Below are 15,821 nucleotides of genomic sequence, written 5' to 3' on the forward strand. Positions count from 1 at the left end.
TGTGTAAAGTATTTGCTCTGCACTTTGCAAGCATTGCTCCATGTTGCTGGCTGTAGTAGTCCATCTGAGTTACTGACTGAGAAGAGCGTTGTGAATTAAGCATCACAGCATTCTGTATCTCTTACTCTTATATACGTGAAATAACTTCTCAGTAATTTATCCGTTTTATAAATTTCTCTGGGGTGTGTAAAGGTCTTCGAGAAGCAGCCAGAGCTCTTCTGTCAGGTTAGCACTTTCTTCTCAGAAATTATGTCTCCTACATATTCCAAGGCACTGGAACTGGGCGTATAAATGTCAAAACAGGAACAGAACAACACTCTGGTATTTTTTTCCAAGATTTTCCAGCTACACATCACTGGTCTGTGCGCCCAGACAGTCATGCACCTCTTTGCCGCCCTCCTGCACTGGCTGTGGAACCATGGCCCTACTGCCTCATGGCCTCTAAATAATCCAGGCTTTCCACAAAGTGGAAAGCTGATGCGATTTCAAGGCCAGGTTGGATGGGGCTTTGAGCACCCTGGTCTAGTGGAAAGTGTCCCTGCCCATGGCAGGGAGTTGGAACTGGATGAGCTTTAAGGTCTCTTTCAATCCTAAACAGTCTATGATTGCATGCCAGTTCTTACTGTGGCCATATCGAGTGACACCTTGTATTGATTTTAGTGCTTCTTTGGTGGGGAGAGCTCATCCTTTAGCTAGCAAAATTTAATCAGTCTCTGTCAAATTATTTAACCAGAGACTGCTCTTGCTTCTGTTATACGACTTCCTCAACTACCTTGCATTGAGCCTTGACTTGTCATTTACTTGCACCCAATACTGCCTAGGGCACAGGCTATGTATCTTCAGTTTAAAAAAAAAAAACAGCAAAATACTTTTGCCCTGACTTAAAAGGTTCATAATAGGGAAAGATTTACAAATGTCTTCAGTTCTGGACACCCAGATGGAGACGAGTGTTTTCCAGATGTCTGGCTGTGAAACCCTGTAGTGCATCACACATTCAGAGGGACCTCTGGTGCTTTATGTGCTTCAAATTTTCCTGGGTTTTCCTGGGGGCCTGGCCACCCTGAAATCCCAAAATCTAGGAATAGGAGTCACTGTTGAAAATGGTAACTGTGCCACAAGGACCATGTTTTATTTTCACTTTAAAAGAGCGGCTGAAACAAAGGACTTTTAATGAAGGTTTTTCTATATAGCTACATGAGAAATCATCTGTATTTTGAGCAGCAGCTTCATGTGGTTTTAAGTATGACTGTTTGCTCTGTGCGGTAACGTCTCCCTTGATACAAGAAGTGCAGCACTACATAAATCCTTCCAAAAGGAGGTTTAGCACATCCTAGCCAGGGCAGGCAAAGACGGCCAGGTCCTACAGCCAGCTTTGCTGCGGGAAGGACTTTAGCTGGGTTGGTTGGCTCTCCAAGTCCTGCTCCATCAGCTTGTCTTCCATAAGGCCTGCCTGCATGACACAGCCTCATGAGAGGTATGACCGAACAAGAACCTTGTTAAAACTGAAGACTTCAGTGTTTTTCACAGTCGTTGATGATGCTGCTGAGTTTAAACCACAACAAGCATGCATAGCGCATGCATGGAAATAGTCTCTTATTGAACACAAAATGCTTGAAAAACCATTTTGAGAGACTGGGAAGTGTCAGTGAAGGGCTGGCATGCGGTGAATAGAAGCTGCTCAAACTGGGTGGAGTGCCTGGGTCCTCTGGAGGGAGATGTCCCAGGACTTTAACTGCTCTTTATTACCTGGGCACTTGCCCCAAGATGGGGCAGGGTGCAGGTTTTCAGAGGCAGTGTTGACTCAGAACAAGGGTCCTCACTCTGGCCCTGCAGCCCTTTGGGTGCTAAAACCTGACACTTCACTGCTGCAGCTAATGTCAGTAGTTCCTGGGCCAGGCTCCCCAGTGGTATATTGCTTGTGTTTGCTCATTGCCTTTACCAAAAACTGTAGGTTTTAAAGTCTCCAGTTTATTCCTGGACAGCCCGTTTTTGTACATGAAGGCACCAAACTGTCCCTGTGGCCAGGCTTGTGTGGATGCAGTTCCCACCTTTCTGCCCTTCCCAGCTTTCCTCCCAAAACGTGGAGGCCACAAAGAACCACTTGGACCTTCATAAATGAAAACCAGACCAGAGATGCTGCTCACCATTTATGTACCTAAGTGTGGCTTCCAGGACCCTTCTGTTAACAAAAACAGCAGAGATGCCTCTGTTTTAAGTAGCATCTTGGTGGATACGTCCTTTGTACCCTTCTCAACTGCCTGTCAAAGGGGGCTTAGCAACAGTCCTGTTCTTTATGTGCAAATGCTCCAAAACTTGAGACCACAAAGGGGGACATTGAGCCTTTAACTGTAAAAACTTGAAAATAAAAAGCTTTTTTTTTTTTTTTTTTTTTTAATCAAATTCCTGATGAAAACGTGGGGGTTATGTTTACGAAAAAGCGAAATTTATAGCAAACTCTTTCAATCAGCCGTGTGTACTGTTAGAGCTGCAGGAACCAATTTTATCCCGAGTGGGCTGGGTGTTTGCAGTTTGTAAGATCCTTGTCATTTTCCAGACACAATTAACTTTGTGGCTGGTTTGTTTTGCCAAGCCCCCAAGAACTCAATAAAAACGTTATAACTGAAGGAGAGTCAATCTGCAGCTCCACGTAAGATGATGGAAGCACAAAGTTGTGTTAGTGTCATCTGGAAACCGAAGGCAAACAATGACACCCCGGGAGGCAATGCAGGAAAAGGCTCCTCTCAGTTGCGTGCCTATGGAAAAGATTGAGAGGAACGAAGGGAACAAGAGCTACGGTTCACCTGAAGTTGTCTGAATTTTGAAGGTTAAAAGTGAGTTAATTCATCTATATCCAAATGTCCTGGTGGTGTGTGCAACCACCAAACCCAGGCAACAGCTTTTCCTGCCCATTGAGTGTTGCTTTAAGCTTTAAGGCAAGATAATCAGAGTCTTGGATTATCTAAAGAGAGAAGCCACCTTTTCTAGAGCTATACCCTGTGTGGGTTTATTGCATTCAGCTGGCTTCAATTGTAGCCCACCAGTGACCACCCCCTTGCCAGATGGCTTCTGCTCACCCAGGACTGAAGTCAAGCAGTGTTTCTGACCGTGAGGCTTTAGGGACACAGCAAATACTGTGAGGTTTCATTAACACATCTGCCCTCACCTGCTCCCACAAGAGAAGGGTGATGGCAGGGGGTGTCCCAGCCTTCTTCCAGTCTCTGGCAAATCTGCACTTCCCCATTGCACATGGAACCTCCAGCCCCCTCACATCCCATTCTGGTCCCTCCAGGGGCCGCAGTGCAAGCAGAGGAAATACATTGCCATACCCATTTCCGAACAAGCACCCACGGACCCTTCTCTGCATCCCAGCTCCCTGTTCTCCTCTCCGTCTGACATAACCATACAACCATATGGGATCTTGCTCCAGCCAGTATTATAATGAAATACAAACTGTCACATATTTGTAACCAGGTGGGTTGCTGACAGGGCAAAGCCCTGGGACACAAGTCCTCCTAAGGCTGTGTGCACCAGGAGGGGCTTTACCACGTAATGAATGTTACAGGCATCGGTGCAGCGCCGGTATTTTCCATCCCTGTCCCCTTCTCTCCTCTATCGCTGCTTTCTGAGTGGGGGGTTTCTCCTGTGCCAGGAGCAGATGTTCAGCTCATCGTCCTCATCCATCCTCAAGGACAGGTCTGCAGCTGGCATCCCCAGCACAGCGCAGAGGCCATTGCCACTGGCCAGGCAAGTCCAGGGGGCACCTCCTCTCTTGGGAGCCATCAGAGCCCATTGGCTGGGTTTTGAAGAGGAGCAAACTCCTGTTGTTCAAAGAGATCAGAAGGAAGCATGCACGCTTCGTCGGGTTTAAATAACAGGCTCTCAAACACTCCTTACGGGTAATTTAGTGTTGTCTGAAGAGAGAAGCAATTTACATTTCCTGTTGTTTGTTGGGAGGAGGAAAAAAATCAAGGAGAAATGTAAGTGTCTGTATTAGCATAGTGCGGACTTCTTGTCTTCAAATCGACTGCTTCAAGTCAAAAAAGAAATCCCTTGCGTCCTTCTATTGCTGGTGCTGGCCTTCATTTTGAGCCACTTGTTACCTACAAGCAGAACGTGCTTCTGCACAAGGGGAGGAAAAACACATTATTTAAAAGAAAAAACGTATCACTTATTTGAAAGCAACGTGGGTATTTTAAACCTGTAACAAGGTGCCTGGAGACAAAGACTCGGATTCAAGGGTCTCCAAGTAAGAAAACCGCATTTTGCTCCTCACACTAAAGAAGAAAGTGAGAGCTGAAATCTGGACCATTTTCCATTATATATGCTTCAGATTTATGTGAGGCTTATCCTTAAGGAGCCCATCTGAGGCAGGTTTATGAAGACATTCTGAAAGGTCAGGGTATTTTTAAACCACCGTTACTCTGGAAAAACACCCCTCCTGTATTGAAAACTGTTTCTCACACCTCCCAGAACAGCACACCCGCTGCTCGCTAAACCTATACCTAATTACTGCCTTTCCCCCCTCGTTTCCAAGCGGGTGGGTTTCTGGGGACGCTGTCCCCTGCCTGAAGGTGTGCAGGTCCCCACAGGGCTGAGTGGTGCCTGGGCTCGGCGGGTGCTCCTGTGTGTCAGGCTGTGACAAACCTCCAAAACAAACCATCACACAAAGGCAAACTTGTCTGCTCCCTCCCTCCCTGATTAACAGCTTCCTGCACAGGGCTGGTCTCTTCTAGAGCTTTCCCAGGCAGTGGAGCGTAAGCAGCCGGGCTTTAGGCTCAATAAAGAAACAACACACAAGCCAGCAGGGAAAGAGTAATGGGGGGGAACTGATTTTGGTCCTAGCACTAAAAAAAATGATGAAAAGCTGCCACAGTGCTGCTTAGGTTTAGCAAAGTGTTTTCTTCCTTTTCATCTCCTTGATAACATATGTGGCTCCATGAACTTCGGCATCCTTCTCTCTAAATTGGAGAGATACCAATTTGATGGATGGACCACTCGGTGGATAAAGAACTGGCTGGACGGCCGCACATGAAGGGTTGTGGTCAATGGCTCGATGTCCGGCTGGAGACCGGTAACGAGTGGTGTCCCTCAGGGATCGGTGTTGGGACCGGTCTTGTTTAACATCTTCATCGCTGACATGGACGGTGGGATTGAGTGCGCCCTCAGCAAGTTTGCCGATGACACCAAGCTGTGTGGTCCGGTTGATACGCTGGAGGGAAGGGATGCCATCCAGAGGGACCTTGACATGCTTGTGAGGTGGGCTGATGCCAACCTTATGAAGTTCAACCATGACAAGTGCAAGGTCCTACACCTGGGTCGGAGCAATCCCAGGCACAGCTACAGGCTGGGCAAAGAAGAGATTCAGAGCAGCCCTGCAGAGAAGGACGTGGGGGCGCTGGTTGATGAGAAAATGAACATGAGCCGGCTTCAGTGTGCGCTCGCAGCCCAGAAAGCCAACCGTATCCTGGGCTGCATCAAAAGGAGTGTGACCAGCAGGTCAAAGGAGGTGATCCTGCCCCTCTACTCTGCTCTTGTGAGACCTCACCTGGAGTATTGTGTGCAGTTCTGGTGTCCTCAACATAAAAAGGACATGGAGCTGCTGGAACAAGTCCAGAGGAGGGCCACGAGGATGATCAGGGGACTGGAGCACCTCCCGTATGAAGACAGGCTGAGGAAGTTGGGGCTGTTCAGCCTGGAGAAGAGAAGGCTGCGTGGGGACCTCATAGCAGCCTTCCAGTGCCTGAAGGGGGCCTATAGGGATGCTGGGGAGGGACTCTTCATCAGAGACTGTAGTGACAGGACAAGGGGTAACGGGTTCAAACTTAAACAGGGGAAGTTTAGATTGGATATAAGGAGGAAATTCTTTCCTGTTAGGGTGGTGAGGCACTGGAATGGGTTGCCCAGGGAGGTTGTGAGTGCTCCATCCCTGGCAGTGTTCAAGGCCAGGTTGGACAAAGCCTTGGGTGGCATGGTTTAGTGTGAGGTGTCCCTGCCTATGGCAGGGAGGTTGGAACTAGATGATCTTGAGGTCCTTTCCAACCCTAACTATTCTGTGGTTCTATGATTCAGCATCCCTCTCTCCAGCCCTGTGCAACCAAAGTGGAGACATGTCTATACACTGGCTGAGGAGTGAGCCATCTCCCTGAGCACTAAATTACCTCAGTGACATGTATTCAAAGGTCAAAAACTGAATAAACCATACCAGTTACATGTAGGAGCCAGGGAAGCTGGAAAGGCAGCATCTTTGTCCATGCACCAGCACAGCTGGAAAGAGTAAATGAGCTCTACTTCAGTGACGGGGCAGCTGGATGCAGAAGGATACAGCGGGATGCTGCAGGATGCTGTAGTATGCCACAGGATGCAGCAAGACCTTGGAGCACAAGATGCGCTTGTGCTGCAGACGCTGCCATGGGCTCGCTGGGCTGCTGGCAGGGACAGGAAGTCATCAGTGCAGAGGCAGCTGCCAGCTTCCCTGTGCAGATGCTGATGCACAGATAAAGTCCAGTGTATATGCAATGAAGCTCAGTATGCCTGTGTTTGAGAGCTCAGTAAAGAGATACCACGTTTATTCTTTCACACAACAACGCAGGCGGTGTGCAGGCACACCTCTGAGATGAATGGGATGATGTCCAAGGCGTATTTCACATCTCATTCAAAAGGGCAGAGCAAATTTACATCTTATTTTGGCACCAAGTACTCCTATATCTTGTATTTGCAGGCCAGAGCAAATTTCCTCAAGGCTCATGTGAGAATTATAGACTAAACTGATTATCTATCAGACTACTAGGATGGAGGCTCCCTGCTTGTCTCAGCCACTGTCCTGATAGAAAAACCAAGTGACAACTCCCATTCAAACCATGAAATGAAACCCAGCAGGCACTGCCTGTGACAGTAATTCGTGAGTGTTCTCTCCAACACTCTTGTCCTTATCTCAACCCATGAGCATCCCATTATATTTTCTCTCCCCTGTCTAGCTGAGGAGGAGAGGGACAGAGTGGCTTTGGTGGGCTGGAGTATCCAGCCAGGGTCAACTCACCACATACTTATTGATCTACTCAGTAAAAGACCATCAAGTTTTTAAAGCATTTATTTCCCCCCAAAAAATATCAACAATAAAATCAGGTACTTTCCCATAAATTGACTGCCATCAGCTGTATTGATTTAGGAAGTGCTAGATGATTTCTCTGCATTTCTTTAGTTATTACTGGTTTTGATCTGGGGTACTTCTAAAGTTACTGGCCATAAAAATCCCAGGATGTAGATCAAGAACCCAAAACATGGCTGTGCATGACTGCAAGGTATCCTACACAGATTATTGCTTGTAAGCCTGGCGTCTCCCTTCATTTTCTCTTTCTTTTTGTTTTGAATCTGCTTTCAGACTCCTTTATTGCAGGAAAACCTCTGACTGAGGAGTGGGTCCTTCCTTATGCTCCCAAAATACTGGGGCCCTGTCTTTTTCTCTCCTCTCACAGTAGGAAGTTGTAGTCCAATTCCCATCCCTCTGGGCAGTGCTCTGCATCTCCAGGGAAGTATTTACTAAAATCCGGAACCTTGTTTGCACTCCCTCCCCAAGGCTGCTGTTACTCTCCTGCAGCTCACATCCTCCAAGGCACCATCACTACCTGGGGATGCCCTGGCAGCAGGAAGAAGGCCAATGAAGGCATTGACTGATGCTGCGTAGATGAAAGAGGTACATTCCTGTGTAACTGGCTGTAGGTGGCCCTGTCTCGGCAGAGGGGTTGGACCAGATGATCTCCAGTGGTCCCTTCCAACCCCAGTGATTCTGTGATCTCTGATTTTGCCATCAGCAATTTTGACAAGAGGAGGTTTTCAGCACATGGTCACTTGTGGCAGGGGAGGATTGAGCTGAAGCACTGCCACTCCTGACATCTGGGTTTGTCTTATTCCCTTCAGCCACCACCAGAGGAGGGTCCTTTGTGCCAAGAAAAACTCTTTACTCGGCCTGTATGCTTACTTGAAGCTCTGAAAGCGCTGCCTCGGGGGTTTGATCACAACTACATCACGCGGCCAGAAAATCTGTGCGAAACAGTGCTTTCTGCTTTGGTTTTTGCAGTATGCTGCTGACACAATGCATCCAGAAATTCCCATTGCCAGGAGGGTGAGGTGCTGGGATGGGCTGAGAACTTCTCCTGTCCCACAGGAGGTGGCTCCGCGGTTGTGGGAGGGAGGCAAAGTCCCTTGTCTTTGTCCCCTGCAAAGCCATCATGAGCCGTAAGAGCAGAGGAACTGCACAGCCTTGGAGAAACCTCACCAAAATATCTCATTCCTAGGGAAAGGGCAGAGCCTATCCCTGCCCCAAACAGCTACCAGGTGAGGGGGGTGGGACTCCCGCTTCCAGACTCTTTTCTCCCCTTCTCCTGAAGTGCCTCAAAAACCCATCTACACCAGCCGAGTACCACACTATTTTCTTCCAGGCGAGCAGCAGCTTGAGATGCATCAGGGCTTTGGGAAGCCTGGAAGAGCAGGGGATGCACCAGGTTGTACCAGTGCAAAAGCAGAGCCTTCATTAGGAAACCTGGGAGGGTGTCTGTTTGCATCCAAGGGAGGGTTCTGGTGGTGACCAGCAACATACAAGGGCCTGGACCCCTGCCTCGCCCAGTTTAGTCCTACCCCAGAGGCTTGGGTCGCACCTTGGCAAAGAGCCTGCTCCTGAGGAGACCAGTGATGGCATGGGAAATTTTTCCATACAATAATTATCCAGGAGCTGCATACAGCTTTTTCCCTCTTCACTTTCTTCTCCCCCACACCCTCCCAGTCTCACCCTGGAAAAATACCTCCACCAATAGGGTTTTAATGTATTTTCTTCCCTGAATCATAGCATAATAGAATCACAGGATGGTTTGGGTTGGAAGGGACCTTTAATGCCATCTAGTCCAATTGCGCTGCAGTCAGCAGGGACATCTTCAACCAGATCAGGTTGCTCAGAGCCCCATCCAACCAGACCTTGAATGTTTCCAGGGATAGGGCATCTACCAACTTTTTGGGTAACCTGTCCCAGTGTTTCACCACCCTCCTTATAAAAAATTTCTTCCCTATATCTATTCTGAATCTACCCTCTTTTAGTTTAAAACCATCACCCTTTGTCCTACCACAACAGGCCCTACTAAAAGGTCTCCTCATCTTTCTTAAGCCCCCTTTAGGTGCTGGAAGGCTGCTGGAAGGTTTCTCTGGAACATTCTCTTCTCCAGAAGGAACAACCCCAACTCCCTGAGCTTTTCTTTAGTGTGGTTTCTTTCTGCATCCAGACTTCATTCATCTTCACCCAGCCATAAAGATTACTGGAGGGATTAGGTGCATCTAGAGGCAGCGATCAGCGACACCTTTGGTATCAATATGGACTGTGAGAAATTTTACACTGTGCCTTTGGAAAAAGCCTAGTGGAAAGCACACTGAGGAAAAAGAGGAAAATTAACCCTGTCTGTTGCTTACAGTATTTCTGAAGCTTTCCAAGGGATTTGGCTTCCCTGCAGCATCTACTCAGCTGCGTGCTCCAACGAGAGAAGGGACCCCATGCCCCCCAGGAAGGGTTGCCTTGGCACTGGGAATCACTCAGGGTCTCACTGGAGCTATTCTGGGAATCACTGTCCTTTTGCCGGTGAAAGGTGGGAAAATGAAGATGCCCTTCTGGAGAGCAAGGGGGTTTTAAACCCTGAAACATCGCTCCAGCAGTGTTTCACTTGCTGTGTCCGAATGCAGGCTGAGAGTGCTCTTCAGAGCCTGGCAGCCACTTCAGGTCAGGCCATGGGAGAAGAACAGGATGAGGCCTCTCTTTCTGGCAGAAATTGTCCCAGGTTTCCTTTCATGAAGTGCTACAGAAAGGGCTTATTGAGCCATGGCTTTAAACTGAAAGAGGGTAGATTTTGATCAGGCATTAGGAAAAATTTCTTCCTTGTGAGGGTGGTGAGGCCCTGGCACAGGTTGCCCAGAGAAGCTGTGGCTGCCCCATCCCTGGCAGTGTTCAAGGCCAGGCTGGATGGGGCTTAGAGCAACCTGGTCCAGTGGAAGGTGTCCCTGCCCACGGCAGGAGGGTTTTAACTAGATGAACTTTAAGACCCCTTCCACCATGAACCATTCTGTGATGATTCCATGATTTATTCTTCGGGTAGGTTAGGAACAGAAACAGTCTTGTGCCTAATTTGGGGCTTAAAAAAGCAGATTTTTTTCCAAGTTCTGCAACTTGCTGGTTGAAGTTTTGGACTGAGCCTATCATTCTGGTATGAGGAGTCCCAGCTCTGCCTGTACTGATGGTGTCTGTAGTACCAGACAACAGTTTCCCTGTAAGGTTGTTGCCATATCCTGAAATGGATGGAGTGCTTGTGAAGTGCCAAAAAGCACACCCCCTTTGTTGTTTATGTTAACTGGCAGCACAAATACCCCTTCCACATTCAGAGTGTGTGGAACTCAGCTTTTCACCTTCACATTTCATCTCTGCTCATCTCTGCCATCTCTAGATCAACAACAATACAGTGTGCCTCCTCAAAAAGCTACTAAGGCAAGGACAGTAGAAAACCTCTGCATTTCCTTGTTATTTCTTTTTCCTCTTTTGCACTAAATTGTACACAAACAAGAAAACAGATTAAATAATGTGCCTTTCAGGGCACATGTTTCATAATACTATAGAGAGTACTAGCTTTTAAAACAGTTCTTTATCCACTAAAATTGAAACAAACTGCTCTGAGTAGCATTTGCTAGGCTCAGTGGGGGTGGGGAGATGCTGATTTCCGAGCTATTCCTCTATAAATTGTTAGCAGGCATTGCGAAACATATGCGCTTCCCTTAAGAATGCAGTTGTGAAGTTGTTATCCATCCTTCAAACTATTTGACAATGTGAGCACTTGCACCACCATGGCAGGGAAATTCTGCAACCCCATGTGCAGGTGTGTAGATAACCAATAAATCAGAGTCCTTCAGGTAACTGTCCCATCTCCCAGCACCTGGCCCTTGGCCCAGGGTACAGATGGGGAGGTTGGTCCAGGAGCTGCACTTTAGTGGTACATACAGTTATTTATCAGTGGGGATTGTTTTCATCCCTGCAGAGACAATAACATAAAAAGCTACATCAAGACTGAGATGAGATAAGACACTGCAGAGGGCCTGGAGTCTTAGTGGGGGGAGATGGGACATTAACAGTCGGAAATGGCATGGACTTTTTCCAATATCCTCATGTTTCTGCTAGATTTTTGCAAACCATGCACATCTGTCAGAAGAACTCTCCCGCTTTCAACAAAATAAAGTATCTTAAAAGCTGCAGTATAAAAGCACTGTTAAATGCTTCCTTTCATTTTTTTCTTTCTGAAAAGTTGATATTGTGGTGCCACAAATCCAAATGCAAGTGTCCCAAGGAGAGAAGAAAATCATAATTAATAAATGTTGTTTTCTAAAACAACCTGCTTTTGGGGCTTAATAACATCTTGACTTTATAATCCTGTGTCTTGAGACTTAGCAGAACCTGAAGCAAATGCTATGCCTGACTTCCATTGCCTTGTATCCCTGAGCCAGTAAACACCAAAGAAAAGCTGAAGGACTTTCAGAGGTAGCCCAATACCCTCAACATTAGCATTTCTCTAACTTTTCCCTTAGTTAGAGTGCAAACAAAGCCCAATGTGAAATCTTAGAGCAATTTTCATTGCAGCCATCTTCCAGCAGAGACCACTTGTGATTTCAAAGAGCAATACTGATCTAGATATATTTTGATAACAAAAGTATGCATTATGTTTGCCCAACTAAAGCACTTGTGAAACCTGGCTGCTTTAAATTGCATTTGAACTGCATGGAGAGACCCACGGTTTCCACATTTAACTACTGCATTTTCACCCAGGGGGCATTTTGTTCTATAGCAATCCTCTAACACTGTTAGTAACGTTTAACTCAGCAGGGAACATAATCATAACAGCTATCTGTTTACTTGATGGAGCTGGTAAACTGGAAGAAACATGCACACAACAGAAAGGAGAAGAAAGGGGCTGAGCTCACAGAAGGACAGGGGCTATCAATCAGCTGCGATCTGAAATCACAGATTTTGCTGGTGAAAGGTGAAAAGCAGAACACTGGATTTCATTAACAAGCTCTTTCACGGGCAGAAATATGACTAGGAGATTTAAATTTTTTTGAGCTTTGAGGTTGTAAGTCCTGCAAAGATGGAGAGATAATTGCCTTTAGCAATGAGCAGCAGAAAGCTTTTGTGTAAAAGCCCAGCAGGAATTCCTTTTGGTCCCTATTCGGTTTGTACACGTTATTCAGAGGCTTTTTACATGGTTGAACTACAGACACTTGCTCTTGCAGGTTAAAAATAATTAAAACTGCGCCTGAATATCATGCAATGCTCTGTGGACCAGCCAGACCTCCCTAGCCTGCCCTGTTTGCCCACCAAACTTAGATTTTAATTGACGGCAGCTTTCCTTGTGCCATAGTCTTTAAGGCTATAAAGAAGAGGCACAAGAAAGCAAATCACTGTTGAGGGGTGAACGAAGGTGGTCAGTACATTGGTTCTTAGTCCTGGGAGTCTCCTGACAGGCTGCAAATGTCCAGCTTCCAGCATTCTGTTGGCTGGACCTCCTGGCTGAGCAACCAAGAGGAGACCCAAGGCACTCGCTCAAGAGGAACAGGGTTTCTTACTACAAGTGCACCCATCTCAGTCCCATACAAAGCTCTTCATCCTTTGTAGCAAGGTCTACATGAGGAGTATTACTCCCCCTTTTCCTGGAGAAGATTTCCTTGTTAGGGATACGAGATGCTCACAGGCTTTATTCACCCTGAGCCCGAGGACATCCCTTGGGCTGGCTGGAGTTGCTTTCAGGCCCTGTCCCAGAGTACTATCAAGAGTCCTTGAAGGGCTCTAAAGAAAACTGAGGCAGCCCCAGGAGACCACTACATCAGCTGCTTGGCTCCCACTTGCTTGTGGATGTGCAAATTGCTCCATGCAACTATTTCCTACAGAGGTGTCTTTGTCTGTTGTTAGGTGTTAACAGATTGTGGAAAGAGGTAGGCACTTCTCCCTTCATTATGGAGGAAATCTCTACCGATCTTGTAGAATAAAGTGAGGCCTAACAGCCAAGAGCAATTTGTCTGTGACTGGGAATTGCAGAGATCAGTGAGCATGTCTATCCTGGAGTGCCTGAACTCTTGTGGGTATTACAAGCCTGTGACAGGCCTGTGAAAAGGACAGTCACAAATGCCTAATCTTTTTAGGTAGCCCCATGTGCCCCAGGGTAATGGCTACCATACCTTACCTGGGTCCCACTTGGCTGTAGTTAACACCAGCAAGATCTCACCTCTCCATCCTGAAGCCACACTGTGGGCTTTGACCCCACAGCTCACCCTCTTGGTAGGTGCTTCATTGCCTCATAAAACACAACAGCAAGAGTGTTACTCCTGCAGCAAATGCGCTGTGGTGCCATGCTTGCTGCCACCACACAAGGGACAGGGCATGAGCTTGGCTGCAACTGCCTCAGAGCGAGGACCATCACCTGCAGCCTTGGGCATTTTGGTGGCTTTTTTGCATTCATGGTACAGAACTGGTTTGAGAACAAAGGATGGATTTTCAGGTTTGTTCATTCTGCTTATTGTTCCTACCTTACTTTTTTCTTCTTCTTTTTGGTTGCCAGCTAGCATGAAGAGGGGAACAAACAATGAAAGGAGAACTGAACTGACCCCTGCTTCCCCATGAAACTACTTTCCAACTGTAATCAGCTTTGAAACTACTCTCCCAGGAGTGTGTGCATGAGAGGCTCTACTGAAAGGGAGAGCCTGGTGCTGCTGCTCTTGCCATGGGGACAGGTAGCAGGCAGTGGAGTTCATGCAACCACAAACTGTGGCAGCAGTTCTTTCCTGTTTCCAGTGGCTTTCCTTAACCCCAGCCTGGGCAATGCAAGCACATGGTGGTCACATGTGTGACCAACACAGCAGTGTTGCTGCTCTACATCCCTCCATGCAAGAGCAGCTTAGGGGGCTTTTAACCCTCAAAAATAATCTCCAGGATGAGAACTTTTTTTCTGCTGGCACCTGCAGGAGCTGAACAACTTTACCCATGCAGAGTTCAGTAGCAAAATACATGGGTACCATTATGGCTTCTATGTTCATTACTGCAAGAGGGAAGTCTGGAGACAGAGGCAGCCCCAGTGCAGGCATAAGAGAGCAGCCCTAGGCAAGCAGGCGAGTGGCAGGTCCCTTTGGGGGGGATCCCTCCCGTATCTCAGTTACACAGCCTGTGGCTACAGGTTATGGACCTGAGCTGAGACAACAACCTCCAGGGACATGTTTTTCAAGCTTCCTTGAACTCTTTCTTGTTTTCAGCCTGCCACAGCCTTTGCCAAGAGGTGATAACCTGCCACTCTTTCTGATACTGCTGCTGTCACTGGACTCACGCTGTCCATCCATCCATAACACCAGTGAGCTCCTGTTTGCGGCTATAATACAGGTTTTCAAAGTACTTAAGAGGATTATTACTATATAATGCACTCAGCCTAATCATAGGAACATGGTAGAGGTGAAGGAGGGCTGACAAAGCTTCCCCAGGAGAAAGTCACCTACTTGGGCCTGCCCTTACAAGCAAGGAGTAATATTTGTTCACTCTACTACAAGCCAAGAATAAGCTGTCTGAAGTAGATCCAAGGTGACCTGCTTCACTACTGAAGAAAATGCATCAAATCAAACTGATGCTTGTGCCTCTGCTCCCAAACATTAGCAGGAATTAGTATTTCTCATGTATGTCTTCCTGGCATTTTATCTTCATACACTGGCGCTGGCTGGTGAGCTGATCCTGCTAGCTGGGCTGGAGGTTGCATCCTCTGGCTTGCTTTGTGCTGAGGGACTCAACTCTCCTTTCTGAAGATCAAAAGCCTTCCTGTTCCCAAAAGAAATTCAAGGCCACTAAACCCTGATATATTTTAAGTTGGACAAAATGTTTCCCATAGGGATGGGAAAGCTAGTCAAAAGGCATACATCCCTTCTTCCTTCTGGGGTATTTATAGACCTATATACAACATACATTTTAGGTGCAGGCAACCAGAAAGCTGCACTGGGTAAACTCTGTGGACATGTGTGTGACAACAGGAATAGACTGGGCATACAATTTCCCTCTGAGCATTTATAATTTGAAGAAGGTTTGAGTCCATGTAAGAGTGCCTGAGCTAAGGATCCTACTGTTGCTTTGCATGAGTGGAGCCATTTAATTACGCCATTTAATTTCAAGTCAGGAATAAACACTGGATTTTGTCCCCTTTACACAAGTGTATTTCTGGTTTTCTGTGTGTGTGGAAATAGATATGTATGGGTATAGATATATAAAGTCACAAGGTTATAATTTTTTTTTTTATAATAAGATAATCTTTTCTACTTAGGACATAAATGTATCAAAGGATGCCTGACTATACCAGCCTCCAGGGAAATACATATCTATTCACACATAAACACGTACACTCACACGTCGGCTATGTGTGATACTATAGGAAGCTTAGTTTCAAACTTCCTCTGGCTGTTTTGTTAAGTGCCTCAGCAGAATTGCATAAACAAGCACAATACAAGGATATAAAGGGTGGAGGAGTAATTTTTTACAACCTACAGTAGTACAAGTAGCTGATAACAGCAAAAATAGGCGATTGCCTCAGAAACTGGAAATCTCTACAGCTGAATGGTGCATTTTCTCCCTTTTGACCTCAAGAGCATTCAGGAGTAAAAGGTGATTGTCCTACTTTGCTGTCTCATTCAAATCTGGTGCTGCAGCTGAATTTGAGCACTGAACGTGTGCTCAAGGATGTATTTTCTCTCGTTTTCGCTCTTGTTGCAGACATTCACAGAGTACC

Source organism: Lathamus discolor, chromosome 4, assembly GCF_037157495.1.
Source record: "Lathamus discolor isolate bLatDis1 chromosome 4, bLatDis1.hap1, whole genome shotgun sequence".
Taxonomy (NCBI): domain Eukaryota; kingdom Metazoa; phylum Chordata; class Aves; order Psittaciformes; family Psittacidae; genus Lathamus; species Lathamus discolor.